The 13,704-nt window shown below is 43.2% G+C and overlaps 1 protein-coding gene across 9 annotated transcripts in view; it reads right to left on the bottom strand.

Annotated features, from left to right (window-relative positions):
- The window catches only part of ELMO1 (engulfment and cell motility 1), a 595,247-nt gene that overhangs the window by 574,483 nt on the left and 7,060 nt on the right, over window positions 1-13,704 (bottom strand). For 5 of the 9 annotated variants that reach the window (XM_063667384.1, XM_063667385.1, XM_054496895.2 and 2 more), the window contains exon 2: window positions 9,717-9,810. The exons of the other annotated variants lie outside the window; for them this stretch is intronic. The gene's annotated coding sequence lies outside the window, so the exon portion shown is untranslated. The remainder of the gene's footprint in view (window positions 1-9,716; window positions 9,811-13,704) is intronic. 9 annotated transcript variants of the gene reach the window in all.

The following is a 13,704-nucleotide window of genomic DNA, read 5'->3' as shown; positions in this document are numbered from 1 at the left end:
GGACACATATCCCAGTGAAAAGAGAACTAGGTCAAAGGCACAAAACAGTTCATAAAAAATAAAATATTTTTGAATCTAAAATAGCACCTAATAAAAAAAAAACTGAGTGATCACTTTTGGCACCTAGAAAATGGTGCAGCCTGTCCCTAAATATTAAAGTAGTATGAATACAAAAACAACTTTTAAGAGGAGCTTTCAGAACTCAAGCTAATGAATCCAGTCATGTTGCTGCTTGGCAGTCTTGACTAAATGGAACATTCGACTCCAGACAGGGATTGGGCAGAACCAGCTAACCAATGTGTATATGCCTGGAGCCAATCTCATCTGTGTCACCAAAGCGATAATCAGAACCCAGAACCTTGGAATGACATTTCTTTTTGTAATATTGGTTCTTTTTTAAGTCAACATGTAGCCTAAAGATCAAAACAATCAAATGAAAATGTGTATTGGAAAGACCCCTAGGAAATATTTTCCACCACGTCTTCAGAAATGCAAAGACCCAACAGATGAAAGAAGAGCAATCCTGAAATTAATTGCTACTCAGAAGATCAGCTTTTTACTTTTTAATTAACATTCTGTCCTTAATCCAAGAGCCAGAAGAAAAACATACAATGTATAGTGCTTACGCACCTCTTACGGGGAAGTGTTAACCTTTCTTCCTCAGCCTTTCTCTATTTTCATCAAAATGTGTTTAAATTTAAGATGCAGTCTTGGCAGAGTGTGTAGCTCAGTGATGCAAATAGTGTGGGATGGTGTCACCCAGAACTCCATGTGTGGGAGAATAACTAGGAAATCAACTTTCCTTTTCTCTGTGCAACTCAATTTCATCCAGAGGAGGATGTGGGCGCACGTACTGCAGGTTGTTGTTGTTGTTGTTGTTGTTATTTTTTTCCAACTGGGCAAGGGAGGAGGTATAGAGAGGAAAAGCCAAGTGATATTTTGGAAGGATTTGCAAAACACCTGGGTTTAAACTGTCAGGATCCAACTTGTCTTCTTCCCCACTCACCTCCTTCAGTGATTCCACATCCATTCTGGGTGCTGCAGACTAAGGGATGGAATAGTTACCCCTGTAACAGTCACAGATGTGGTAGGAAGAGGCTGGCACAGATCAGGCATCACAATGAGCAATCCCAAATACGTTGGAGTGATTTGTTTGAAACATCTCTTAAATCTTTCCTAGAGGTGCTAACAGGCAGGGAAAAGGGCTGATCTTCAGTTTCACCACTCTCCCATCTGGTCAGCTCTGAAAATCCCCTGCTGGGTATATTCTACACGCCAGGCAGTGGGCAGAGCACAGAGGATGCACAGATGACTGGCTACAGTACCATCACTATGTTCAGGTGCTCTCAGGCCAGCAGGGGAGATGGGAGAGTGAATGAACTGATGCGTTTTGTTTTTGTTTTTCTTTCTTGCACAGAGGCATGAACTAATAATCCTCTATGGAGGGCTGCTCAGTTAGAGGCCAAGAAGGTTTTCTGAAAGAGACATTTAAGATGGCATTAGGATGTGAAGGATGAGGAATGGAACTAGAGGGAAGAGGGACATAGAAGACATTCAGGGCATCCCTAAGGGGGCTTCAGACTACAATTACCTGGTGCAGAGTCTTTGTATAAATAGAGATTTTAGGAAATTACTCCAGAATCAGAATTTCTAGTGATGAGATCCCAGATTCTAGTTTTTGCAAGCTGCTGAGATGATTCTGAATGCAGCTGACTGACCTACAGATTTGTGTTTGGGATCCATCAATCACAACTAGCACCCTCCCTCCACATTTATAAATAGCTGAGAAAAATTTGGCATTGAGGGAGAGCACAGACGATAGTCAGGTTCAGCCCCAAGAATAGGGCTCTGGCCTCTTGATTCCAAATTCAATGTCTGGACCACCAGTCCCCATAGAGCTCCACCAGGAACATCATTTTCCATGAAGCACATCTTTGGCCAACAGGACACAGGCCTCTTCTGCCATCCCCACCTGGGTTTCTGCCTGCATGACAGTATCAGCCACGCATTGCAGCTGTGCCCATGGCGACCTCATCTTCCCCTGCAGAGGGCAAAGGCACTCCACATGTATCGTCATTTCCTGACCTCAAGTGCTCGAAGAATGAGTTAATGAATGAAGTCCACAAATAGGGCTCACAAAAGGCACTCCTCAGAGGCTATGGGAAGTATAAAAAAGGTCGCCTCTCCCAGACAGACCTTATTTTCTCTAAACCGACAAAAAACCAAAATCCAGAAATCAAACTGCGATACTGAAAAACACAGCAAACTTGAAATTTAAGCCTTAATGCAAATGACAGAAAATGCTGTGAAATTTCTTTGCATCTGTGAGCTCACCGGTGTCTCCTAATTCCATCCCTTTCAACCAGCGATGGCCTCTGGCCACAGAATTTTGGAGAAGAGGTTCAAAACTCATATATCCTCTCACATCTACTGTGTGCCAGCCAAGGCCAAAGAACTGCTGTTCGTTGATTATATTTTTTCATTTTATCTTGACAACCACACACTGGCATCATTTCCATCTATACAAGAGGAAACAGAAGCCATGAGAACTTAATAAATTTCCCCTAAGTCAGAGAGCAAGTGGGTGGTGATTAATTTCAACCTGGATCTGTGTAGGTCTGGATCCCACAAGGCAGCTCGGGGAAGTGTCTAAGGGAACAAATGGGACCAAGTCTCACAACAGGTACAAAGCCTGATTGAGCACTTTCTAGTGTGGCATAGTTACCTTAATGGACAGCAAGGTCAACACAGCAATCAGAGTAGTCTACCTTGGCCAGGTGCAGTGGCTCCTTCCAATAATTCCAGTGCTTTGGGAGGCCAAAGCAGGAGGCTCACTTGAGGCCAGGAGTTTGAGACCAGCATGGGCAACATAGGAAGACCCCATCTCTACAGAAAATAAAAAGATTAGCCGGGCATGGCGGTGCATGTCTGTAGTCCTAGTTACTCAGGAGGCTGAGGTGAGAGGATGGTCTGAGCCCAGGAGTTCAAGGCTGCAGTGAGTTATGACTATGCCACTGTACTCCAGCCTGGGTGACAGAGCAAAACCCTGTCTCTAAAAAATAATAATAATAATAAAATAATTAATTAAAAAAAGAATAGTCTAACTTGCACAGGGCTATATTGTTGGCTGGATGATCACAGTGTTTCTAAAAGTGGGAATAGATGAGAAGCCTACTAAATTTCTACTTGATGTGTATAAGTGGAAAAGTTCTAGGTCAAGTGAACAAAAGTATAATTTGAATCATAAAAACAGTCATGGTCCCTCAACCAATCCTCAGACTTGAGAGTCAGTTTACAGTGAGTTTATACTGGCTCATCTAGAATGAAAGGAAGGCTGGGTCCCTTTGAAATAGGACCCTGGTACACTGCCAGAAATGTATTCCGTTAATCTTTCTCCCAGCCTTCCCCAAGAAGACCTATGTACAACCTTTTACCAGGGTAACTGTGCACTGGGGAAAAAGGAATAATGAGATGTTTTGGGAACAAATGGAAATGGCTCTGAACTAACACTAATTCCAGAATACTCAAAACGTCACTGTGGCCTCAGTTAGTAGGGACTTATGGAGGCCAGGTGATCTATGAAGTTTCTTTGTTTTTGTTTGTTTGTTGTTTTTTGACACGGAGTTTCGCTCTTGTTGCTCAGGCTGGAGTGCAATGGTGCGATCTCGGCTCACCACAGCCTCCGTCTCTCAGCCTCAAGCGATTTTCCTGCCTCAGCCTCTCGAGTATCTGGGATTACAGGCATATGCCACCACACCTGGTTAATTTTGTATTTTTAGTAGAGATGAGATTTCTCCATGTTGGTCAGGCTGGTCTCGAACTCTTGACCTCAGGTGATTCGCCCACCTCGGCCTCCCAAAGTGTTGGGATTAAAGGTGTGAGCCACCGCACCTGGCCTGATCTATGAAGTTTTAGTTCAGGTCCACATCACAGTGGGCCCAGTGGGTCCCACACCTCATCCTATGGACATTTCTTAAGTTCTGGAATGAATAATTGGAATAGGTATGCTCAGCAACTGCCAGGTTCTCCACACTGGGGAAGTAAGGAGTTGTTTGGTTATTGTACTGAGGGAGAAAGGGTATGTGAAAGGTCTGAGAATGTGGTTCCAAAGGCCTGAATATGCTCCATTTCCAGAGCGAACTGAGAACACAAGTTGGGGGTTTACCATGTGTGTGCTACTTGGCTTATAAGAAATGGGCTCAGCTCTGCACTTGAACATCAGGATAAATTGTTCCAGAGATGAAGAGCCAAGACACTATCAAGTTTCAATTGCTAGCTGAAACCCCTGATAACTGCTAGAAAAATAATATGCAATTATAGTCTAGAAACATATATTATCAAGGCCACGGTGCTCTCAGAATGTAATAAATGAAATGTGGGTAACCACACATGTGGTAAAAATCCCAACCCCCAATGTGTATCACAGATGCTTCGTCACCCACAGGCACTGGGGAGGGAGGGAGGAAAAAACAGATGCTTCAAATTCAACACTGGCTGAACCGTGGATGAAGGGACAAAAAGCCAAGAAACGTTGTCTATGTTCTTTCCAGTTTGGGTCTTCAAATGTCTATGCCCTGTAGGCTCTTGGGTGACTAGGAGAGAATTACAAGTAGACAAGCAAGTAAGAATACTTCTGCAGAGAGTAATGCAATGACAAAATGTTGGTTTCTTCTTCTGTAATGTTCATTATATCTAGAGTGGATTTTGGCACAGTGGAATGACACTAAGGCAGTAACAGTTGCCTCCTAGGATTAGGGCATTGCATGGCCGTGTGCCTCCCCAACACCCAGAGGCTCCTCAACAAGTGACCTTGGGTCTTCAGCAAAATTGAGGACAGCGAGAGTTACATGCCAGGCATCCCTAAATAGAATATCCCCAGGGCCCTTACTCAAAGACGAAGGAACCATTTTAAAGGACAGTTAAAAGGACGCAGTGCTCACATACATGGAAAATAGTGCTTCTGTCTGCAGACATTTACTGAGTACTTCTTATGGGCTCAGCCTGGGAACACCTGCCGTGAGCCCTCCAGGCTACTGAGGGAGAAGGACGTGAAACAGAGTGTGAAACAGCACGATCAGTGCCAGCACAGGGAAGCACTTCATGTGTCCAAGGAGCAAATGCCAGAAGTCACGGAAGGTTCTCAGAGGAGGTGACCATCCACACATATCATGTGGTCCAGACACTTCACTCACAAAGGAAGCCAGGGGCCTCTCTCTCCCGGCCCACCAAACTGCCAGACACCTCTGGCATGACTTCTTTTTTGCTTGGTGTTTCCCCTTAATATTCACTTCAACCTGATTTCACCTGATTAGGAATTCTGGGGTCTTATGCTCACTTGCAAGGGAAGAAACATGAGCCCACCTTATCCCTCACTGCTGGCTTCTGAGCAATACTTGAAGACGGGCCCCAGGGAGCAGGGTGCCTCAAGGAAAGCCCCCCAAAAACGAATTCTCCTGGTGTCTCTGAGTCTTTATGTCTCTGAAAACAATTCCCTATTTTGGCAGTCATGAACTAGTCTCTCCCCTGTACATGCCGCATCTCCTGCTGCAGGGGGCAAAATAAGTAAAATCTACAGAGGGGCTTCTCATCTCCCCTCGTCATCAGGCCAGGCTAACCCACCCACTCAGAACCCCTGCCTGCCCCCGAACCTCATCTGGGACTTATGGAACAAGATTTTTATTAGACGGTGACAAAGATGAAAAGTAAAATATCAGAGACACACAGAGAGTGAGCCACAGATCTGAGAAAACAGCTGCATATGAAAGGATTAGAAAATAAATGAAAAAAGTAACTCAAAGGATTTAGAATCCATTTCGGGTGCACTGGAAGAAAATCCCCCCAGTACTGGGAGAACAGATCCAGGTTCAAACCTGGGCGATAAGGAGGTTCCATCCTCTTCTGGCTGCCTGATTAGGTGGTACCTTGAGGTTTATAATTTTTTTTACTCACTACTTTCTAGGATGATGCTTCTTGAAAGAAGAGAAAAGTGAAGTCTGGGACCACGTGCACTGGGATCACCTGAGAGGGTGCTAAAAATGCCGTTTCCTGGGTCCCCAGTGATTCTTAAGCATTCTGAAGTCTGAGAACCACAGAACTAGGTACTTCGTCATTCCTAAGTGGTTGCATTACCCATGCTAAATCACTCCTTTAAATTGCTGTTTAAAATTTAAAGAAGACACTAGTGGCTAAATTGATTCTTTTAGAAATGGTTAGATTCTAACAGGAGTGATTGTACAGTCACATTGTGACCAATTTTAAATGATGTAAAATTTACATGTTGAAGCCAGAAGGATCTTTTTAAAGCATAAATCGGATCACATCACTCCCTTGGGTAAAACTCTTCAGTCACTTCTCTTTGCCCTTTTGATAAAAGCTCAGCCCCATGATCCCAATCAGGCCTCCTCTCCAGTCTAATCCAAGACTGGAGTGCTCCCTGCCTCAGGCACTCTGCTCCCCAGTTCCTGCAACATCCAAGGTCAGCCTTTTACACAGCCTTCACGTGCTAGTTGTCTGTACCCAGTAAAATTCTTTCACCCTCCTCCCTGACCTCCCTGACTACATTAATCTCCCTGTTGTAGGCGCCCCCAGCATCAGTAACTTCCCCCTTCAACAGCCCTTAGCAGAGTTTAAACATCACACTTATTTGTGTGATCCTTTGATCAATGCATACTTCCTCCTCTAGTGTATAAGCAGCCCAGCCCATGAAATCAACAACAGGCCTATTTTTCTCTCAGAAGGAGGCTCACCATTGTTTACGGATCACCTAGTACGCCACATGGTACACAGCAGATGCTCAATAAATATTTGTGAATTAACAAATGAATATTTCCGTTTGGTCCAAGTTCCAAGGTGTTTACAACTAATTGATCATAACCATTTACAGATTTCTTTGTTCCTTCTCCACTCCCACTGCTTCACTTGACTAGCCTTGAAAAAGAAAAAGAAGAAAAATAAAGAGTATTTCCAAATCAAATGCTGGAACAAATTCAGGCACACAGTAGCAATTAAGAATTTAAAATACTCTGATCCCTTTCCTGAGAGTTAAAGGCAGCAGTCTCTCCCCAGCCAAGGACTAAAGTCCTAGGGTGGTTTCCGCCCCCTGCATGTGATCCAATACTCTTCAAAGCACTTATCACTTCCAATGGATGGACCAAACTATTCCAAATACAACTTCTGGATTTCGAAAGGGTGAAACTCAACATTAAAACTACTGTTATGCCATTTCTCTGTGCCTTGCTTTGATCTAGTCATAAAAAATTGTCTTAAAGATATATGTTGAGATAAAAACAAATCTGAGAATTTTCACAACTTCTTGTATTTTCAGACACCCTCATCTGCCTGTCTTATCATTCCCAGGTCCAGACGCCGAGTCTCAGACTGTTTCATTACACACTTGCACATGCTAGAATTGTTAGCAACACATTTGAAAAGATTCAACATGGCCCTAAACCAGTTGACAATAATTATATGACAACGCTTATGACTGTGGAAGGATGTCTCACTGGGTATATAAAGGAATCTCTATTACGCGCTCTTCTCTCTACCATCCTCAGCCACAGCTGGGGTAATGGCTTGCTGCCCCTACGGCTCTCTTTCACACACTCCTGAGGCAGCAAATCATTCGCCATCCTTCACTATGCAGCTCAACTCAACACAATGATCCAGTGTAGCAGGTTCAACTGAGGCAAAAGTGATGAAAACTTGGCAGCAGGTTATGTACCACATGGTATGCTGCAGAAAAGAGGGTATGGTTTTGAGTCTATGTGAAGTTGGGCAGCCAGCTTCCCTGACACCTGAATTCCCTCATCTGTAAAATGGGTACATGTTTGAAATCACTTTTAAGCTGCTAGATATTTTAGTATGAACATAACTCTCCAGTGAGTTACTGTAGATCTGTATTTCATTACCTAAGTCTTCTTATGGGTCTTTAAACATATATCTACCATTGGATTCTATTTCAAGTTACACACCAACCCTGATATATAGAAAAGAGGCGTTGCTACACAGCTGACACTGTAGCTGCTGAATAACCCATGTTTACCACTCTCCTAGGTAAAATAAAGTAACCAGAAATTTTTCACACTGAAGACTGTATATTTGTCAGGTCCAATGAAGATCTGCACACAGACATTAGACAAGTGATTTTCATGACTATAGGAATGGAAGTCAAGGGGGAGACCAAAAGTTATCACTTTCAAAGCACTAATTTGGAGAAGCAGTTTCTGTTTGGCACATGGCTCTCTGACACCCATACTTCTATCCAGGGCATTTTACTGTCTAGATTAAGGTTTCTCTCTTTTCAACCCACTCCTTAAAAGCTGTTACTAAGTGACTGTTTAATGGGTACATGAGCTACTGCTTAATGAGCTGGTGCGCCTGTAAGCTAGTTGCTGCCTTCCTAAAGAAGCAATAAGTAGAAAAAGCACCCAAACAAACAGGCCATATCCAGAGAGAGCGATTGGAAATGGAAGCAGGTGGCTTCCACTTAGGTGGCCATAAAATGCATTGTCCAACCCATGGCACTTTGAAAGTGAAAGCTGGTGTAATTGAATGTGCTGGGACAATGGGGCCACACTGGGTCTGTACACTTGGGACTACAGACATTCTTCTTTTATTTTTCTATTTTTATTCCCAGGATAATTTCTAATCTGGTTGACAGCTTGATCATCTGGCTCAGATTAAAGAAGAAAATTTAACAATTTACAACCACCCACCTGCCAATGAACGTTTCAACAGTCCCCTACTTGGTGGAAGGTTCCAAATGATTCAAAAAGGGACATTTCCAAAGCATGAATGGACCCACTGAACCTCCTTTATATGCAACATAATCATATGAAACCCAGTTCAACTGAATGAAATTCCTGACAATTGCTCCTTCACTGTTACTCCAATGACATGGGGTTTCTCCCAGGGCCCCTGTGCACACTTGGACAAATGCAAACAGCCCCAAAAGCTGGAATCAAGAAAAGGGAAAGAGCTCCAATGGAGCCATCTCCAATCTCTCCCCACAAAGTAAAAAAAAATTAATAATACAATAAAACAGTAAAATCTCACGTTAGTTCAAATGGAACTGGGGACATATATTAGAAGAGCTTTCATTTGAGGACCCTAAATTGCTAACTTGAGTCATTACATCAGTTATTTTAATTCACAGTCAATCATAACTCATCCCAGTCTGTATTTTAACAGCTGGTACTTCTCCTGTACTGGTTTAAGTTTCATTTTCAATTAACGAATAGTAATCATTCATATTTATGAGGTACGATTGGATGTATTGATACATGTATACCTAAGGAATGATCAAATCAGGCTAATGAACGTATCTATCACTTCAAATATTTAGCATTCCTTTGTGGCGGGAACATTTAAAATCCCCTCTTTTAGCTGTTTTGAAATATACAATATATAATTATTAACTATTGCCACCATGCTGTGTAATAAAATCACCAGAACTTATTCCTCCTGTCTGACTGAAACTTTCTATCTGGGTTTGACCAACATCTCCTCTTTCCCTGCCAACCCCACCTTTCCTCTTGTTTTCTTGAAGAAAAGACATATGAAGCAAACTAATTCTAGTCAAGACTTTAGGAGCAGTTACCTAGGTCACTTAAAGAAAATTAAAACAAAATGCATGTCTTTTTATGATTTTAGCAAGATAGTTTAATAAAGAACCTGAATAGAAACTACTGAATCGGGCCAGGCGTGGTGGCTCATACCTGTAATCCCAGCACTTTGGGAGGCCGAGGCAGGAGGATCACGAGGTCAGGAGATCGAGACCATCCTGGCTAACACGGTGAAACCCCGTCTCTACTAAAAATACAAAAAAAAAAAAAAAAAAAATTAGCCGGGCGTGGGGGCGGGCGCCTGTAGTCCCAGCTACTTTGGAGGCTGGGGCAGGAGAATGGCGTGAACCCGGGAGGCAGAGCTTGCAGTGAGCCAAGATCATGCCACTGCACTCCAGCCTGGGCGACAGAACGAGACTCTGTCTCAAAAAAAAAGAAACTACTGAATCAGTGATAATAACCTCAATAATAATAGCAAATCCAACCCAATGCTTTTAGGGTACTCTACTTTACAATCATGATTGCATTTAATCATCTCAGCTACTCAAAGAGGTAGGGACTTATATTACCTACACTTGAAAGATGTGAAAACTGAGGCTAAGGAAGGTCACTAACTTACCTGAAGTCACCCATCTGCTGTACTCAACAGGAGATCTGAACCCTCCATTAACAAGTATGTGCTTATGTCGCTTTAAACCTCAAAGACTCCTTCTCCTTTTTCCCAAATCCAATCACTTAGCAAATCATTTAATTTTGTCATCAATATCTACAGGCAAACACGGTGAGTGCTGGCCTCCCCTCCTTTACCTCTGCTCAGACTCTGGCTGGCACCCGCTGGGGGGCTCAGGCTGGAAGGTGGGGGCTGGGCAACCTGTCTCCAAGTTGCATTGGCACAGTAAGCACACTGCTTTGTTTATTTATTCATCTGATCAAGACCATGTATTTATTTGAGCAGGCCTAGCAGGAGCTCCCGTCTTTCCTCTGCCCCTCCCTCCAGCTGTCCATCTAATCTATCCTCCAGGTTGCTCTCACTGGAATCCTACTGCATCTTTTCCTTGCCTAAAAGCCTTTGGCTTTCCTTTCTGCTCAATCCAAATGCCCAGCTCCTGGGATTGCTGACAGAAAGCCCCTTCCAGACTGTCCTCCACAACCCTGATTGCTATATTCCCTGGACGTATGGTATTCTTCCTTTTAATACTCAGCTTTCCAGATCTTTCTCAAAAGTCACTTCATTTGTGAACACCTACCTCTGTGATTTGCAATCACGGTAAACATACCTTTAGCATACTGTTATGACTGTCTCTAAACAGATCTGCCTCTGTTACAGCCCTCCCCACCCCTTCTCCACATATGGAGTGCCCAGGCTACAGCATACAAATTGCAAGCAAAACGGCTGTTGACTGACTTGAATGACTGAATGAAGCATTATGATCAGGGCTATAAGCCCGGCAATAGTTTAGCCTGAAAATATTTATATACATTTTAAGGATAAGCCCAACATCTGTTTTTAAAATATACTACAATTAATAAATAAAGCTTTACTGTGCTTCTCTCATATAAACCCAAGCAAACGTTTCTCAAAAACCTTCAGTTGGAGAATGGACAGTAATTGAGAAAGTAGTTGTAATGAGTCAAAGTCGCTTCCTGGCAGTGGAGTAAGCCTAGAGATGATGGAAACATATTCATTCCTTGACAAAATGTTTAATTTCATGTGATTTGTGCTGACTTACTATAAAAGTGACAGCACTGGAGAAAACAGGATTTAGCAGCTGATATAATTGTTTCTTTGCTTCTAAAGGCCTTTCACTATTAGAGCTGCATGGGTGTGTGTGTGTGTGTCTTTCTCTCTCACACACACATGTGTACAAAGCACTTATTATTTAATATATCAAAGAATCGGTCCCATTGCCCCAAACCAAAATTTCTGAGTAGTGGTCACTTCCCAGAGTGGCCCACAATTGGAATAACTGAGGCACAAGTCCACTATAAAACAATCTAGGGGCCAGGCACAGTGGCTCATGTCTGTAATCACAACACTTTGGGAGGCCAAGGCAGGCGGATCACAAGGTCAGGAGTTCGAGACCAGCCTGGCCAATATGGTGAAACCTCGTCTTCACTACAAATACAAAAATTAGCCGGGTGTGGTGGCGGGCACCTGTAGTCCCAGTTACTGGGGAGGCTGATACAGAAGAATCACTTGAACCCAGGAGGTGAAGGTTACAGTGAGCCACGATCGTGCCACTGCACTCCAGCCTGGGCAACAGAGTAAGACTCTAGCTCAAAAAAAAAAAAGAAAAGAAAAAGAAAGAAAAAAAAAAAGAGGCTGGGTGTGGTGGCTCACACCTGTAATCCCAGCACTTTGGGAGGCTGAGGCGGGTGGATCACGAGGTCAGGAGTTTGAGACCAGCCTGACCAACATGGTGAAACCCCGTCTCTAATAAAAATACAAAAATTAGCCAGGCATGGTGGTGGGCACCTGTAATCTCAGTTACTCAGGAGGCTGAGGTAGAAGAATCGCTTGAACTCGGCTGGCAGAGGTTGCAGTGAGCCAAGATTGCGCCACTGCACTCCAGCCTGGGTGAGAGAGTGAGACTCCATCTCAAAAAAAAAAAAAAAAAAAAAAAAAAATCTAGGAAACTGTGGGGTGGGGAGAGTTGGAGGGGTGGACGGGAGTCAAGCAAAAACCAGCCTTACTGAGTGTTATTGGAATTCACTCCTCACTTGACCAAAAATGAGCAATCTGACCAAACTCCTCCACTAGCTCTACCTCCCAAGCCACATGCTTTCTGAGGGCCAAGGGTAAAGCCAGCTGTGGTTATGCATTTGGGCTAAAGAGGCCAAAAACAGAAAAAAAAAATTTATTTTGAAATGGATTACTCTTCAAAATTAAGGGTAATTGTGTGTAGCAGCCTGGAAAATACAGCTCATCCAGCTCTGCCACTGAACCCCACAGCACAAAACTCTGGCGTTCTAGATGCAATTCTGAACTGAAAAAAAAAAGGCACAAAGGGCGGAAGGAAGGGTGGAGGGTTGCTATAGGGCTGGTGAATTGTTAAGAATGCGGCTGCCTAGGGGAGTCATAGCTAGTCTATAACCCAGCAATATTTCTACGGCACTTAAGCCACTCGATGGTGTTCTGGACTACGACAGCAGCCAAGCAGAGAAGGTAAATAAAAGGCTGACAGATAATTACATAAGAAAATTAACATGGCAAGATTAGGACAGAAATCTAATAGACAAAGTGGGAAAGGACTTCCCATAAAGCAGTACCTTGAAGGCTTCTCCCTGACCTGCTACAATGTCCTGGTCACACTAATGGAATATCAATAACCATTACTATCCAACTAGTCAAGGTGGATTTGACAAGCAAAGGAGGAGGCACTGAACTCACTTAACTCATTCCCACACAGACGTTTCCTTTGTCTTGTGACAAAGGCCTCTGAACAAGCCAAGCTGAGCTTCGCTACCCACCTTCCTCATTTCATTTATCTTATTGCCATTATGTAAAGGTTACAGTTAAGGCAGTAACCAGTGGTCAGAATTCAAAACGTTGTTAAGAAACTGAGACAAAAACTCACTAGTTACAGTGTTTTTCAGCCACAGGTAGTAGGAAGAAACATACATGGAAAGGAAACTTGAAAAACATTTGGATTAGAGAAACAACTGCAGTATAGGAGAGAAGAGAGCTAGAAAGGAAACCTGGAGAGCTGGAGTAAAGAAATGAACATAAAGGGTGAGCCTCTCATTTATTAATACACCACCTTAGACTCTAAGGAATAACCAGTAAGTAGAAAACTAGGGCACTTATAACTGCTGTTGAAAGTCTAGACTATCTGATAACACACAACTGGTCTCACTAACACAGGAAGACAAAGCAGCAGTTCTCAGCTTGGGGACAGCAAAGTTGATAGGACAATCTGGAGACATCTGGGGTTGTCACAAACGAGTAATGTACTGGCATTAGTGAACAGAGGCCAGGGAAGGCAGTAAACATTCGACAGTACACAGGACAGCCCTTACAACAAAGGATTATCCAGCCCGAAATGTCAATAGCACTGAGGCTGACACTGCCTGAAATAATGGGTCAGTAAAATGGCCAACAGCCTACAAGTAGAAAAAGAACCATACAAGTAGCCTCAGC

This window comes from Pongo pygmaeus, chromosome 6, assembly GCF_028885625.2.
Source record: "Pongo pygmaeus isolate AG05252 chromosome 6, NHGRI_mPonPyg2-v2.0_pri, whole genome shotgun sequence".
NCBI classification, from domain to species: Eukaryota; Metazoa; Chordata; class Mammalia; order Primates; family Hominidae; genus Pongo; species Pongo pygmaeus.
Note: the sequence above shows the minus strand (reverse complement) of the source record. Positions and strands in the feature narration are given on the sequence as shown.